General features: G+C 42.0%; 1 pseudogene; it reads right to left on the reverse strand.

Annotated features, from left to right (window-relative positions):
• Positions 1–2045: 2045 nt before the first annotated feature.
• Positions 2046–2285, reverse strand: LOC114230184 (cytochrome c oxidase subunit 6B1-like; annotated as a pseudogene).
• Positions 2286–15210: the final 12925 nt, after the last annotated feature.

The raw sequence follows: 15210 nt of genomic DNA on the forward strand, positions 1-15210 counted from the left end.
AGAATAGTGGAAATGAAAAAAAAACACATTTTAAATAAGGAGACAGTATGACTTTATATACCGATAATACTCCCCCAAATCACATAAGGTAGGCATTATGGACATCTGTGTTTCACTGATGATAGTTAAAGACATTAATTGACTTGCTCTAAATCACACTACTGACTGTGGACAAAGGATTCAAACCCTACTGTCCCATACCCAGTCTGGTGGTGTTCTCTTTACAGTTTATTCTTGGTGAAAAATTAGCCTGCAATGATAAAACAAAGCAAAATGAATTAAGTATCCAAGAGGAAGTACCAATACATTGGCCAACACTTGTTCCCACCTCACATCCTCTTGCTCTACCTTTTACTCCAACTGTTGCCATGGAAACCAGCTACCTCTCTTTTTGTGCTGACAGGATTTTCCGACTTCGCAGTTTGGAACACCTGCAGGAACCCACTAAGCTGTTCTCATGCATGTACAAATCTGGAACTGAGAATTACCACCCATGGGTAATCCTTCACCAATGAAGGGTGGTAGCTGGTCAATTAATGCTTCCTTCCTGGATTCCTCTTCCTACATAGCTCCACAATGTCCTTGCATTCATTTTTCCTCTTTTCCAATTTTACTCTTTCCAGCTCCCAACTATTTCCTGGATTCATCTCTGTAAGTTATTGACCCACATGCAAGCCTTTATCTCAGGCTCTGTTTCCTGGAAGAAACCCAAGCTAAGACAAAAGGTTTCTTCTGCAAACACCCGCATCAAGATCACTCACTAATCACAGTGGCCTTTTGTTGTTTCTGTCGCTTAGTATTCATTCTTTCTTCTTATGCTAGCCATAGCTTAAATTCCTCTTTTTCTAACTCAGTCCATGGGGCTTTGGTGTACCTGCTTTCATCTCCTGATTCCACAGTCAAGGCCACAGTCTAGGTTTGGGGGTGAACATGTGACCCAATCAGACGCTCTGAGACTTTTGCTGGGGGTAGGACTCTTGCTCCTGTGTGCTAGGCTGTGCCCCTGAGAGGCTGAGAGGTCTGTGCTGCCAGTGCCATCATGTGGGAATGGAGGCTGGAGAATGCAGGACTAATTGAAGGGGGAAAAGCCATGCCCTGATCATATATTCTGAGTCCTGAGTCCATCTATGCACCAAATCAGATATACCCCTGAACTTTTAGTTTGTAAGCCCATAATGGCCTATTGGCCAGGCTGGTCACTTGCAATGAAAGTGTCTCAACCATTGTCCAAATCTTTAGGATATCTAGGTTGAGGCCTTTTCCTGGACTAGTGGACATCAGGACACATCTCTATTCCCACCTCACAAGCATCCTCCCAACAACAGGATTATGGAAACGGCTAAGGGAAGATAGATGTTTCTTCCCCATTGCCATCTATCCAATTAGGCTGAAATGTTCTGGGTGAAATAACTTGTGGCATGGTTTCAATCTTCCCTCCTAAAGAACAGCAGTTTCCCAATATCTTTGCTAATGAGATCATGGAAGCTGTGGCTAATATGGAGTAATTTCTGCCTTGATGAAGGGAGTGGGTTAGCTGTGTAGTGATGGCTTTGGTGTGACTCACTTCTTCTGGAGCCCCTAGTGTCCTCTTTCACTTTCTAGACTTGCTGTTCTGGAGGAATGCTCTGTGCCAGGTGGTATTCTGATCTACACTAGGACAGTGCCTTCACAGGCATCACTGGCGGTGGCTTAGATAATACAGGTTCTATCTTCTACCTTTCTTTACAGCTCAGATTTCACCTTCTTGTTCTTATTTATGCTTATTTTGTTTTTCCAAATTCATGGACTTCTTCACTAATCTAAAGGAATGGTTTCTACAACCTTGCATCTTCTAAGGAAAGAACTCAGAATTAAAGGAATTTTACCAGAAAGATTTTTCTTTTTCATTGTCCTCCATTTTTACTTTTTTTTTTTTTACACTTTTCCAACAAGTATTTATTATTAGTTAAGCTATGTTTCAGGATCCCAGGGTGAGATGTACCCATGTCCCCTTCACCCCTCTGGGAGAAGGACAGATGATAGAAGGATGGCGGGGTGGAGACATTTCAGATCTTCCCAGGAAACATGCCTTCTGCCCAGCAGTCATCCTAGGCTGACCCCCAGGATATGGGGCAGAGGGACTTGTATGAACACTGGTATCATTTGCACATGGTCATTGCCTTCTCCCAGTGGTGGAAGACCAGGTAGGTCTGCCTACGGTTCCTGGTCTGGTTCTAGCTGGGGAAATGGCTGTCAAAAGGGGCAGGTTGGTAGTTCTTGACTTTAGTCTTGGTATCTTCTGCCATGATATCTATTTAGGACTGCCTTTGGGGCCCCTAAAAAGGAATTTTTATGATTTCTTACACCCCTTACTTTACAAACTCTTTAGGAGTTTCTGACTCCTAAAGACATGCCGGAAGCAGCTCACTGCTAAAAGTGACCCTCAGCAAAGAATCCTCCATCTCCTCCATCTCCACTTCTGCTTTTAGGTGCCAGTGCACTTATAAACTACTTCAGGGTGTGATGCAGTTAAAGGTTTCCTAGGGAGGAGGGGTAAGAGCCTCAAACTAATCTGTAAATGGCCGAGGCTATTGAACATCTCAGAGGGAACTACCTAAATTCCTAGAGTTTGTTTGTTTCCAAACTGCCTCCCACTCCACATCAAGGTATCTCTGCCTCCTTAAAGGATCAGCAAATCCATAAGCTCATCTCATCTATTAACCACTCTAAAAACTTATTCTCCATAGGTGAGCAATTTTGTAGAAAGCTTGAGAAAAGCTGCCCAGAGTTACTCTGCAACAAATATAAAGGCTTAGGGTAGACTTGCAGACAGATGTCCTGAACCAAAAGGAGATGGCAGACGAAAGGAAGGTTTTCTTCACCACAGCAGGCTCCCTGAACAAAGCCTTTTTCCTGGAGACCAGATCTACCAGTATCCATCTAATCACGTTCTCACTGTTAGTTTTATCTTTTGAAGACAATGCTTTCCTTTGAGAAATGCTTCTTTATCTCTGGCATCAGGGTTTCTGTTATATTTGCCAAGGGGCCCTGTGGCTCAGCCTTAATTACTAAGTGTGTTTATTTGTTACTTTGAATTATTGTTAATTTTTACTTCTAGGTGAAAAGGTATGCTGTGGCTAGTTATATGGTTCTTAGAGCAAAGCTCTAGATAGAACCACCCTGCTTTTTCCTGTTGGTGTAACTTCAATATTCTACTCTTTGGCCAAGACAAAGGGGTCCGACTAAGAAAAAAGACAACTGAGCAACCAGAGGAAGACGGGAGGCTCTTGTAGTTCTACTGGTGGCCTTGGACTGATTTGGTGCTTCAGTTGTCTTCTCTCCGACCATTGATGAGGGCCCCACGCAGAATCCTCTCTATTGAGGACTGCCTTTGGGGCCCCTAAAAAGGAACTTTTATGATTTCTTACACCTCTTACTTTACATAAACAAATGGAATTGCACAATTGTCAGAACAACAGCCTCCTCACTACCCTGGCATCCCTTAGGCATTTATGATTTATAAATCAAAGCTCTGGAGATTGCACATCCAACCTCATGGAGCAAGCAAGCTGTCTCAACATGGCCAGATTTAAGGATTTCGTAGACACCCTGTTGCACAATTGTGATGTTCATCACCAAGTTCTTTAATGGGCTTCTTGGTGGTCATTTTGTGAAGACTCTAAAGCTGGTCATTTTTGTTAGTGAGCACCTGCTCTGGGCAAGATACTGTACTTAGCACAGCAAGACAGTGCTAAGCTAAGGCCAAGAAAGGGCTCCTGCAATCAACACATTTGCAATCTTGACTGGGAAGCCAGGGCACAAAGCAAACCAAATTTAACTAAGTGTTTTGAAGGGACACTCACAAGACTGCAGTCCCAGAGATGTTACAAGGAAGCTTGGGATTACTAACTAGGATTACTTCATATAATTCACCTTTCCTATGAAAAATAAATGTGTCCATTGTTATTTTACATAGCCTTAGTATTCATCACCACCCAAAGACAGAGATAGATTTTACATTTCTGATGATGAATACCCCATGGCTTATTTTGCAGCTAAGACAGAAACAAAGGTGCTGTTATTTTATTTACCAAAACTAACAGTGATGAAACTAGATTGGATATTTTTATGGCCCAGGGAAAGTTTTGAGCTGCAGAGCCACTGAGAGTACACTGTTACACGTTTTAAAAAGTCAAAGAAGCAACATGTGCTGGCAAAAAAAAAAAAAAAAAAAAAAATTCCTGGAGTCAGATGAGACTAGGTTCATGTAAGACCTGACATGTAAGTCCTGACCTGCTGTGACCTCTGTGACCTTGTGCAATTCACTTCCTCTTTCTAAGGTTTTGTTTACTACTGTTAAAGCAGGGACAATAACATCTCTCTTGCAGAAATTTTTGAGGGGATAAGCAATTTAATGCACATGACACACTTAACACAATATATGAAACCAACAGGCACCCATAAAGAGAGATTTTATATTGTTATAACTACATACATCCAAATTGCCTCTTGTCAGATCATTTTGAATCTTCATATGGAATGACCAGGGAGTGTGACATATGTTGAGGGCTCAGGGTAAGTGATGCTGGACTATATTTTGACTAGAGTTTATGCTGTTTTAAGTGCCAGACATGTGACAATAATTTGAGAAGATGTTATTGGTCTCAATATTTAAAAATCTAGAATTTGTTTTCCTAATTGGTAATTCATAATCAGCAAAAACATTTTCTATAATTTTTCTTTTTTATAAATGAGATTCATGACGCCTGCTAAGATGAAAACTATAATTGATATTGCTGATAACACTGTTTGAATAAAAACTATAGTTTGGTCACAGAAAAACTTATCTACATCATTACAGGGAGGTATCAAAACCATTTAGAGAAAGCAGTGGTTTAAATTCCTGCTTGTCAGGGTCAAAGACATTTATATTATACCACATAGATGACTTTGTAAAAGGAAATTGTTGGGATATGCCGGGGACTGAATTGTGTGTGCCCACCACAAATTCATATGTCAAAGTTCTTTCCCCTAGTACTTCAGAATGTAACTGTATTTGAGCATAGGGTCTTTTAAAGAGATAGTAAAGGTAAAATGAGGTAATTAGGGTGGATTCTAATAGAATATGACTGGCGTCCTTATAAGAAGAGGAAATTAGGACATAGATAGGTACAGAGAGAATAAGATAGAAAGACACAGGGAAAAGGTGGTCATCTACAAGGCAAGGAGAGAGGCCTCAGAAGGAACCAACCCTGCCAATACCTTGATCTCAGACTTCTGGCTTCCAGAATAGTGAGGAAATGATGTTTAAGCCACCCAGTGTGGTACTTTGTTATGGCAACCCTAGTAAACAAATACAGATACCAAGGTAGTCCTATATAATTGGGAGCTTATAACTTGGGGCCTGGATCATTCCATTGAGATCTGACCACTATTTTTATTAAAAAAGTTAAATAAATAAAAAGGAAAAGGAGCTTGGGAATTTGGGATTCTCTGAACCAGTGACTTGTGCTGCTGCACCACACCCAAAATGTGATATTAAATATAGAAGTATGAGAAGAAAGTTCAAACTGTTTTTGTCTTTTTTTAAACTGAAGTCATCTCAAATGTGTGAAAAATCAACTTGACTAACTAGGGAAATGAGAATTTGCTGTGAAAATAAAGATCGAAACTCCTACCATTTATAATTTGGCTTGTAAACAATAGTACAGGCATGTGATTAAGTTCCTAAAGTGACTAGCTAGGAAGACCTGAATTCAAACCTATGCTCTTTAAAAAATAAATAAAAAAATTTAAAATTGATTTCAGAGAGGAAGGCAGAGGGAGAGAAAAATAGAAACATCAATGATGAGAGGGAATCATTGATTGACTGCCTCCTGCACGCCTCCTACTGGGGATTAAGCCCGCAACCCGGGCATGTGCCCTTGACCGGAACTGAACCCGGGATCCTTCCGTCCACAGGCTCTATCTGCTGAACCAAACCAGCTAGGGCCGAACCTACACTCTTAACACTTATGAATGGTGTGGTTTGGGTCAAGTTACTTAATCTCCCTAAGCCTCTGTTTTCTTGTGTAAAGGGATAAGGCTGGTGTGGCTCAGTGGTTGAGCGTCAACCTATGAACCAGGAAGTCATGTTTGGATTCCTGGTCAGGTCACATGCCTGGGTTGCGGGCTCCATCCCCAGTAGGGGGCATGCAGGAGGCTGCCGATCATGATTCTCTCTCATCACTGATGTTTCTATTTCTCTCTTCAACTCCCTTCCTCTCCAAAATCAGTAAAATTATATTTTAAAAAAAGGGATAAGGTTGCTATAAGGATGAAGTGAGTTAACAGTGAGTTACTGTGTAAATGTATAATCAATATAAGCTGTTATTATTTATGTTTATATTAAAACACAGAGTTGTTTAAACAGTAACTTGCTGATGAATAAGAAATACATGTGTTTGCGGGCAAACTGTGGAAGAACTTGCACTCACCTGCAGTGGTTTGACTCAAAGGGTACCAAAGCCATGGATATAATTGATATCCTATTATTCTTATTACTGCTGCAATGGCTGACTTTGGAGACCCTGGTGGTTTTATACTCTCAAGTAAAATAGTGACGAGAATTACTTTCCAATGAAATATCCTCATTGGGTAAAAGCCTGTTCACTAAGCGGGCAAGAATACTTCTTTGGCATGGGGTGAGCTGTGGTTAATCACAGTGCTCTTTGTTGATTCTTTTGAACTATGGGTGGTTTTCTCTTCTAGCTACCTATGTATGTGTATTAGAGGAAGTAGGATATGGTTAGTGACTTATTTTTAGATCTCACATAATTCTTAGCTTTGCCTCTATAGTTATAATTCCAGACACTACGACTTCCTTAGTTACCATTGCCTCACGAGCTCCTTTTGCATTTTGTGGTAAACCAGTTGATCATTGAGGCTGAGGAAAAGAAAGCATGCAAAGCTGAAAGTTGAGAAATATATTTCTTTCATAAACTTTAAAGAGGAGCAGTGACTCAGACCTGGGTGAGCAAGTTACCCAGGGCCTCTTGGAATAGGATATTCTTTCCCCTGAAGCTGTAGGGATTAGTGCTGTTGGCTTGGGAGTTCCTGAAATGAGTGCCTCCCGGACTTCCCCAGGACAGAGCGTGGGCCCCTGCACCTTCCTGGGGAGGGTGGGGCCTCTCAGTCCCCATGGCCACCCTTCCTGCCACCTGCCAGAGCTGAACTCCCCAGAAAGGAGAGGACAGATCCTGGGGGAGGTGAAGAGAAGAAAGCAGGATTCTCAGGCAACAAAGCACCACGGAGAAGCCTATGGCAACTCCACGCAGCCCCAGGGGAACTGATTTGTGTAGGGGAAAATATCCTTTCTATATATTAGTAGCTCCAGGTGCGGTGCCCAGTCACCTTCACAATGCCATCAAATCCTTTCTGAGGCAGATCCTGCCTGGAATGTTGTATCACGTTCTCCAGAGAGCCTAAAATTACAAATAATTACCCTCCTTGCTGTCTTCTTCTAGAATGGAAGTTCCTGTATAACTTCCTTAGTAGAGATGTTCATGGAAATTTGGGGGCTAGTTGCAAACCAGAATGGTGATAGCTAAGAGTGCTGACCAATGGCCCATTCGAGTTAGGAGGAAATTCATCTCAAACATACACTTCGTGGGGAGAAGAAACCTGGAAAGCAGTAGTGCCAATGGGGAGTGGGGTGATAGTGGACAGCCACGGAGCAGCCAGACTGCAATGAGAGAAGGCAACGTGAAAGGCCAGACCTATTTTGGGCCATGAACCCTGAGTCATGGGATAACAGAGACCAGAGGTGACAGTTGGTCTCTCGGCTCCACGGTGAGCAAGCATCTGGAATACCACTTTGGCTTTGTAAAGCTCAGTTTAGGGCATAGAACCTTAGGGAATTTGGTGAAGGGCAAGGAGAAGGAGTAGGGAGGTGAGGATGACTCAGGGAATCTGATCAGAGGAAAGATTAAAGGAGCTAAATATGGGTAGTGAGTAGGGGGATGGTAACTCCTGACACCCTAGAAGGCCAGAATTATTTATAATAGAGGTGATATATTTAGAAGATAAGAGATGGGTATTGAAAGACTGATTAGCATGAGGAAATGCTCTGGCCAATTGTATTAGCTTACACATAGGAGCACCATTTCTCAGTCGCGTGTGTGTGCGTGTGTGTGTGTGTGTGTGTGTGTGTGTGTGTACCCCATTACTTGAGATATTTGAAAGTGGGTTTTCAGTACCATGGTATTGTAAACTTCTCTGGATCAGAGACCATTGCAGCACAAGGTGACCTAATCTGTAGAACTCAACAACAGAGTCCTATGCAAATGTTTTATAATTTTATTGCTTGATCAAAGTGAATTATACCTATAGTCACCTGACCTCTAAACTTGGCTGTGTGGGCATGCAGCTTCTAGAATCCAGAGACTAAGCAAATTAACCTCAGAAGGCTCCTCTAATATGTAGCCTTCTTTCAAAAGAGTATGTTTTGGTTCTTATAGTCCATCCTGTGATGAGAAGAGGAATTCTCCCGAGGCTGACAAACACCTCATGTGGAGGAAGCAAGGTCCTTCCATGGGAGCCCAGAGCCTGAAGTCAAGGCAGGGACCACCCTCTGGTCAAGACCCACCAATAACTGAGCTTTGTGGATCCTAGAAGATGCTGTGACACGTACGCTTCCTGTTCCAGGACTGAGGATCTGGCTAAGTGTTTGGAAAGCACAGAAGATGCTACACTGTCTGTACAAGCAGGGATTTGGATTCAGACTGAAACAAGCCTTCCTTTTGCTAAAACCCAGTTTCAAAACAAGAGTTTGCTGCTAGGTTTGGAGGACAGCGGGGGAAAAGCCGCTGGACTTGGACCCGTGCGAGCCTGCTCAGACGGCAGGAGCCTGTGAGGGGCCATGTTTGCTGTCTGTTTTTATTTATAAAAAAAGTCCTACCTCCCAGGTGCTGGAAAAGTAATCCAGGATGACAGATTCCCTGACTTGACTGCTTTGGCTTTCAGGGGCCTGTGTCACTGCTATTAATAGTCAACTCTATATTCTTAAAGAGCTTTTCTGTCTGCTCTGCCAGTCTGGGGCAGACCTTGGTGGGAAAGATCAAGTTGGGGTTAGGCTGGGGGAAGACAGAAGCAATTAAACAGAGGGGGCAGGGAGGCACCTAAAGAAGAAAAGCCAGGAGTCTCTTGGGGAAAATTAACCTTAAACTGACTTTGAGACATTTTTGATACATTCTTCTAGCAACTGGTTTTAAGGTCTGCATAAACCAAGAATTAAGGAGCTCAGCAGGACCCAGAGGTAGACAGAAAGGGATTCTGGTGACCAGATTTGTTGGCCTCTATGAGAAGGGGGACTCAGAGTGGGTCCCGAGTAAGCTTTTTCTTTATTTGGCTTCCTTTTCCTTAAGCAAATATAAACATAGCCCTTTTAAAACAGAGCAATTTGTATCTTTTTGCTGGTCTCTTCCTTGGGTTTTCAAAGGGCATCGCATATTTTGGGAAAAATTCCAGTTAATTTTGGTGCTTTTGTGTCTGGCTTATTTATCCTACTGTCGCCCAAGGTCTCAAGCAGTCTGCACAGTGTCCCTGAACACTTTGGAAGCAAACCTGTATTAATGGAACTCCGGGGAAATAGAATTTATGCTTAACTCCTAGTTAAACATAAAACCCCTTTGCTTTAATCCTTGATGTTGAAATCCATTCTAAAATGTTTACATTTGCTTTTATGTCTGCACACAGTCCACGGACATGATCTAATCTCCTCTGATGACTCAGCATCTTGCAGCCCCTCGGTTCTCATAATGTTTTATGGTGGAGCAGAGAGTACGGAAGATTGGGCTAGGCCTAAGCCTGGGCCGAACAGGCTCCTTTATCTAACCGTGTTTGCGTCCTAGGACAGACTGGCATTCCTGGTTCAGGTCCAAATACCTGCCGACTCTAGCCCCCCAAAACCGCCACTCCTTTAGCAGGTAAAGAATGAACCTTTCATTTACGTTATCTTCTCCTAGGAGAATTGTGAAGCCCAGATCATGAAGAGTGGGGGAATGGCTATGTCTACAAGCTAGGACCCTCATAGGAACTATATTGGGGCATGGCTGGGTGCTGCCTATCAGCCCTGAGGCCACCTGCTCCTGAGTTTTTGCCTTAATGGGCATGAGACCTGGGTGGGCCTTTGAAGCACATGGGGACTCCTAGCTCCCTGCCAACACGAAGAGCGGAGGGAGTGTAAATGTATTCCCTTACGTGGGACTGAGGAGTCACGCTGCAGTCTGTCTCGGTGTTCCCTGTGAGTTCAAGGAAGAGTGCCAGGTTGGAAGGCATACACAGCCCATCCAAAGACAGTTTAAAAAAAACCTCCTCCCTCGCCATCTTTTCATCCTAGTTGTCAGAGTGGTGGCATTGTGGGCCCCGTGGGAAGGACAAGAAAATAGTGGTTGGTCAGGAGTCCTCTTTGCCTTGGTTTCTCTTGTTTGTTGTTTCAAGGAGGAAAGAGCCCACTGCATCCAAACTCTGCACAGCCTCTCTCCGCTCCAGGACTTGCCACATTTATGAAGTAAATGGCCAAAGAAAGTAGAGCTGGGTCAAGGACAAGAGGATTTAGCCAAAGGAACCCTGTGGTTCCTTGCTTGTCATGAATGATGTATAGAATGAGGTAATGCAACCAACAATTAAGTGAGAGCTGCACAGTCACTTTCCACACAGCTGGGAGGGAAGCTTTTTGATGACTATGTTTTTTTTAAAAGGCCTGGAGCAGCAGAAGGCCTGCATTCTAGAGTCACATTACTTTGCAACCTTATGTCACAGGTACCGCTGGCCTTCAAGGAGGCAGGGCTGTCTCCACCGGGAACTGCCACAGATATTTTGACATTGGGAGGTTTGGAAAAGCCTTTCTCCCAAGTGTCCCTCCCTCCCCATTTGTGGTTTTAGTTTCCAGCCTACACAATCAGCGAGCTTGCTATTGGAAACTTGGGGGATGGGAAGGTGTGCTTAAGAGAAGACAAATTAAATGGGACCGTGTGTCCAGAGAGAACTAATTGGCTAAGGCAGAGTTTATAAAGAGTAGCCTCCATAACACATAGAAACAGGACTTGTACCTGCCTTAAGCTTTCCTTCACTTGAGTTTGTATTTCTGATTTGCCCTTGGTCCCCTTTCCTGGCTCAGGGACTTTCCTTCTGAAAAGGGAGTCAGGGACACATGGGTTAGCCCTGTCCTGGCTGGGCAGCCTTAGGCCTCATCTGCAGACTGAGAGGGAATATCTGCCACAAAGAGTGGTTTTGAGGATTGATGTAATGTCAGTGTCTAACAAAGATCAATTCTTTCCTACCCCCCATTTTTCCCTCTCTCTCTCTTTTTTTTCCTGATGACTTTCCTCATTATTATGATAGTAGATGTTTACCTTGCAGCTGATAAAGCTGCTGCTTCTAAAGTGAACTATGGGCCTGTTCTTTTTGGAAACTGTGTTAGCCAGTTAGTTTCCTTTGGAGAAAGTATTTTGAGAAGAGAGAGGGGTGTGGGGTGGCTGAGAAGGGGGAGAGAGAGGAAGAGGGAAGAGAGCACTATTTAGGGAATCATCATTTTAGGTGCATATAACGATTAATAAAGGAGTAATAAAGAGGATATTTTATCTACCATGGGTAAAATGGACCAAGGTTCTTATAATATACTTGTCCTCTACAGTGTCTTGAGCATTAGCGAGATACTGCTTGAAGGACAAGAAAATATATCTTCTATATATCTGTTGACATTTGATTTTATTCTACCTACATTATTTCTGAAACCCCCAAGCTGAGAGATTTTTATAAAAAGAGCTAATAACAGGTATTCCTGACAGAAGTAAACACAAAACTCATATGGTGGGATGAACCCTTAATCTGAGTCTCACAGGCAAATATGTCCTAAACTTGAGCTCATGATGCATCATTTCAAAATATATAAGAAAACAGTCTACCATGACTGTGTATTAGTAGACATTACACAAGCACATTAGAATTAGATAGTTTCCAATAATAAATTCAATAAAAAGGAAAATAATAAAAACATTAAAAAATGAATAAAGCTGCAAATAAATAAATAAATAATAAATAAATAAATAAATAAAGGCTCCCCCCCCCTCCCCCCCTCCCGCAAAAAAAAAAAAAAAGAAGTGAAGAAAGTCAGGACTTAATGAATTAAGAACCTATTAAAAGAACAGAGTAACTTAAAGGAATTGAAGGAAAATATGAGGCTGGGAATATAGTCTAATAAAAAAAAACAGCTAAAAACTAGGAACAAAACCCAAGAACCGACCTTCTTATGCTCCTTTATGCATTCTGCCCCCAGGGAGGTAAGATGATTTACCTAACTGGCAAATTTTGGAGGAATAAACTGAGCTTACTCAACTAAGCTCTGCCCTTCATTTTTTCAGAGCAAAACTGTTCGGAGTCAGGATAAGTTTTCCTCTGCTCCTCCATGCTATAGATTTGACCATGGCAGCCCTTTTGGGGGATTCTGCATACTCAGTCAGTCAGTCTAATTCTAGCTCTCATATTAAGCTACAATCACCAACCCAGCCTTTCTCAGTATAAAAATACTCCTTTATTTGATTTCCCAATTTGTTCATAATCTGGGCAGGAAAGAGAGAAAGCACAAATAAGAATTTTTAGATGTAGATAACAAAACATTGATAATATATGGTAGATATTTAAAAATAAAAAAATAGACAATGGCTAACCACATACCAATAAAAATTAAAACTTTGATGAAGTGGCTTATTTCATAGAAAAATAAATATTTGCCAAAATTGACTCAAGAAGAAACATAATTATAATCATTAACAAAATCCAGTCTTTAGTAAAAATCTACACACATTTCAAACCTTCAATTTATGAGTAAGTTCTATCAAACATTCAGTCTTATGCAAATGTCCCAGATAAAAAGAGTGCATGCTCTACAACTCATTTTATGAGACTAGTATGACTTCGATAGAAAATCAGATAAACTTGATGCTAAAAACAGAAGTCAACAATTGCTAATAAACATAGGACCACAAATCATAAATAAATTTGCAAGTCAGAATCCAGCTGTATCTATGAGTTTTATAAATGTGCATTTGTGTGCATGTGCATATGTGTGTGTGTGTGTGTGAATGAACCAAGTGGGGCTTACCAATGTAAAGATGGCTTAACTATAGAACCCCTTTTAATATTTAGCATATTAACTAATTAAAGAAGAAATATCATATAATCTTTGAAATTGAAGTAGATAAAGCACTTGGAAAATTAAAAATGTTTTCATGATAAAAAATTCTTAGTGAAATGGAAAAGAGGGGAATATTTGATAAAGGATATCTACCAAAATATTAGAGCCAGCATTGGACTCTATGGTATTACCTTGAAAGAGGAATGAGACAAGAATGCCTGTCATCACAGTGTCTATTTATCCATGTACTGGGGGCTCTAGTCAGTGATGTTAGATAAGAAAAAGAAATAAAAGGTAGAAGGATTGGAAAAGAAGAAAAAGCTTCTTTTTTTTTTTTTAGACAATGTATTTATTTATAGGTGCAAGAGAATCTGTCAAATAATTCTAGTAATAAAGTTGTTGGATAAAAGATTATAGGTTGGGTTCCAGGGAAGCTGACTCCGAGCTGGAGATTAGCATGGAGAGGGTTTATTAGGTTGTACACTGGACATCAACACCTGTGGGAGGGAAGGGTGTGAAGCAGGACGGTGTGAAGCAAAAGGAGAAGCTGAGCTGTGATGCACTAGCAGTCCTAGGGAAGCCCAGACAACCTCATGGGAAGATCTGAAGCTGGCAATCCCTTTAGAATTGTAACAAGTTGGGATGAGGAGACCAGGCCCTTATGTCCCCAAATTGTTCAATTACTGGGTGGGAGATGGCCTGGGGAGGGGTGTGGCCTTGGGGCTGGCAGCTCTTTTCAGCCAAGATACTTGTTCCTCTTCCTCCTCTCAAACACCCCCCACCCCTCTTCAAGATTCTTCTTAATGAGGACTAGCAGATAAGGTCTAATTGCTGACGTTGCTTCCTGCACCGGAGAGGATAAGTTCTTAGTCCTCAAAGGGGACCGGGGGAGCGCTGGGATCTACTTATTCATCCAGTTGTGGGAGCCATTCCTTCTGGTTCCAGAGGGGAGTCTTTTCCTTGGGAGAGACTTGTAAGAGAAAGATGAGTGGGATGGACTGTAGCTCCCTTTGTTGTAGCTGGCCTTGGGGCCACAGCTGATCCTCATTGATCCCTGCTTTACTGTGCATTCTACAACCCCTTAACCAGCACCTCTGTTAGTCTCAGTGACTCAGCTGGTGAGTGACCCAGATCCTCCTTCCTGAGAGGTCTGATTCCCTGGTTACTGGTGCCCTTCTTAGGTCAGGGTTGCTGCAACTGTCCAATTACCATCAAAACTTGGAAAGATATTACCAAGAGGTACCCAGGTATATCACTTAAATGCCAAATATATTCTTCCCTGCCTACATTGTGTAACAGCAACCCTACCTTTTCCTGATAATCGGCATTAATGCCCCTGCTTCTCCAAACCTGTTACTCATTATGATAATTGCATCTCCTTGGCTTCTAACAGTTAAGTGCTGCCATCTGGCCTCCATTATATCAGGGTCCTCCTATCCCCATTGCTCTCAGTGGGTGCAGTTCTGTAATGGCCTCTGCTCCTGTAATCCCCGGCCTGCAGAGGGGAGCCACCACTGAATTTAGGGAGGCTGCTGCCTCTCTCACCAGCACGTTCTTTATTGCTTTGGGCACTCTTGGGGAGCATCGTCATCCTGTGGATTTTTCAGTCTTACACGGTAAGTCCAGTTTTGCGTGCCTGCTTTTCTGAGTCTTTTAATTATCCTCCTCTCTGCCTTGGCAATTCAGGTATTTTTGCCTTCACTTATTAACATCTGGAATATTTGAAGAACTCCCAGAAAATAGTAAGAAAGATAGAAGTCACACATAAATAGCCAAAGGGTAATAAGAACAGGCAATTCAGAGAAGAACTGTGAATGGCCAATACACTTTCAAAAAGTAACAAATAAACATACTCTCTCCCCAGTGATCAGGGAAAAATTAATTAAAACTACAATGAAATAAGTTTTCACATTCATCAGGTTTTCAAAAATGGAGAGGCCTGCAAATTCCAGGTGTTTGGTGAGGACTTGGGATAAGGAAATATTCATATTCTGCTAGGGGGAGTGTGAAGTGGGCATATAGATGGGAACAACTACTTTGGAGAGCAATTTGGTAAC

The sequence above is a fragment of the Eptesicus fuscus genome, chromosome 4 (genome assembly GCF_027574615.1).
Source record: "Eptesicus fuscus isolate TK198812 chromosome 4, DD_ASM_mEF_20220401, whole genome shotgun sequence".
In the NCBI taxonomy this organism is placed as follows: domain Eukaryota; kingdom Metazoa; phylum Chordata; class Mammalia; order Chiroptera; family Vespertilionidae; genus Eptesicus; species Eptesicus fuscus.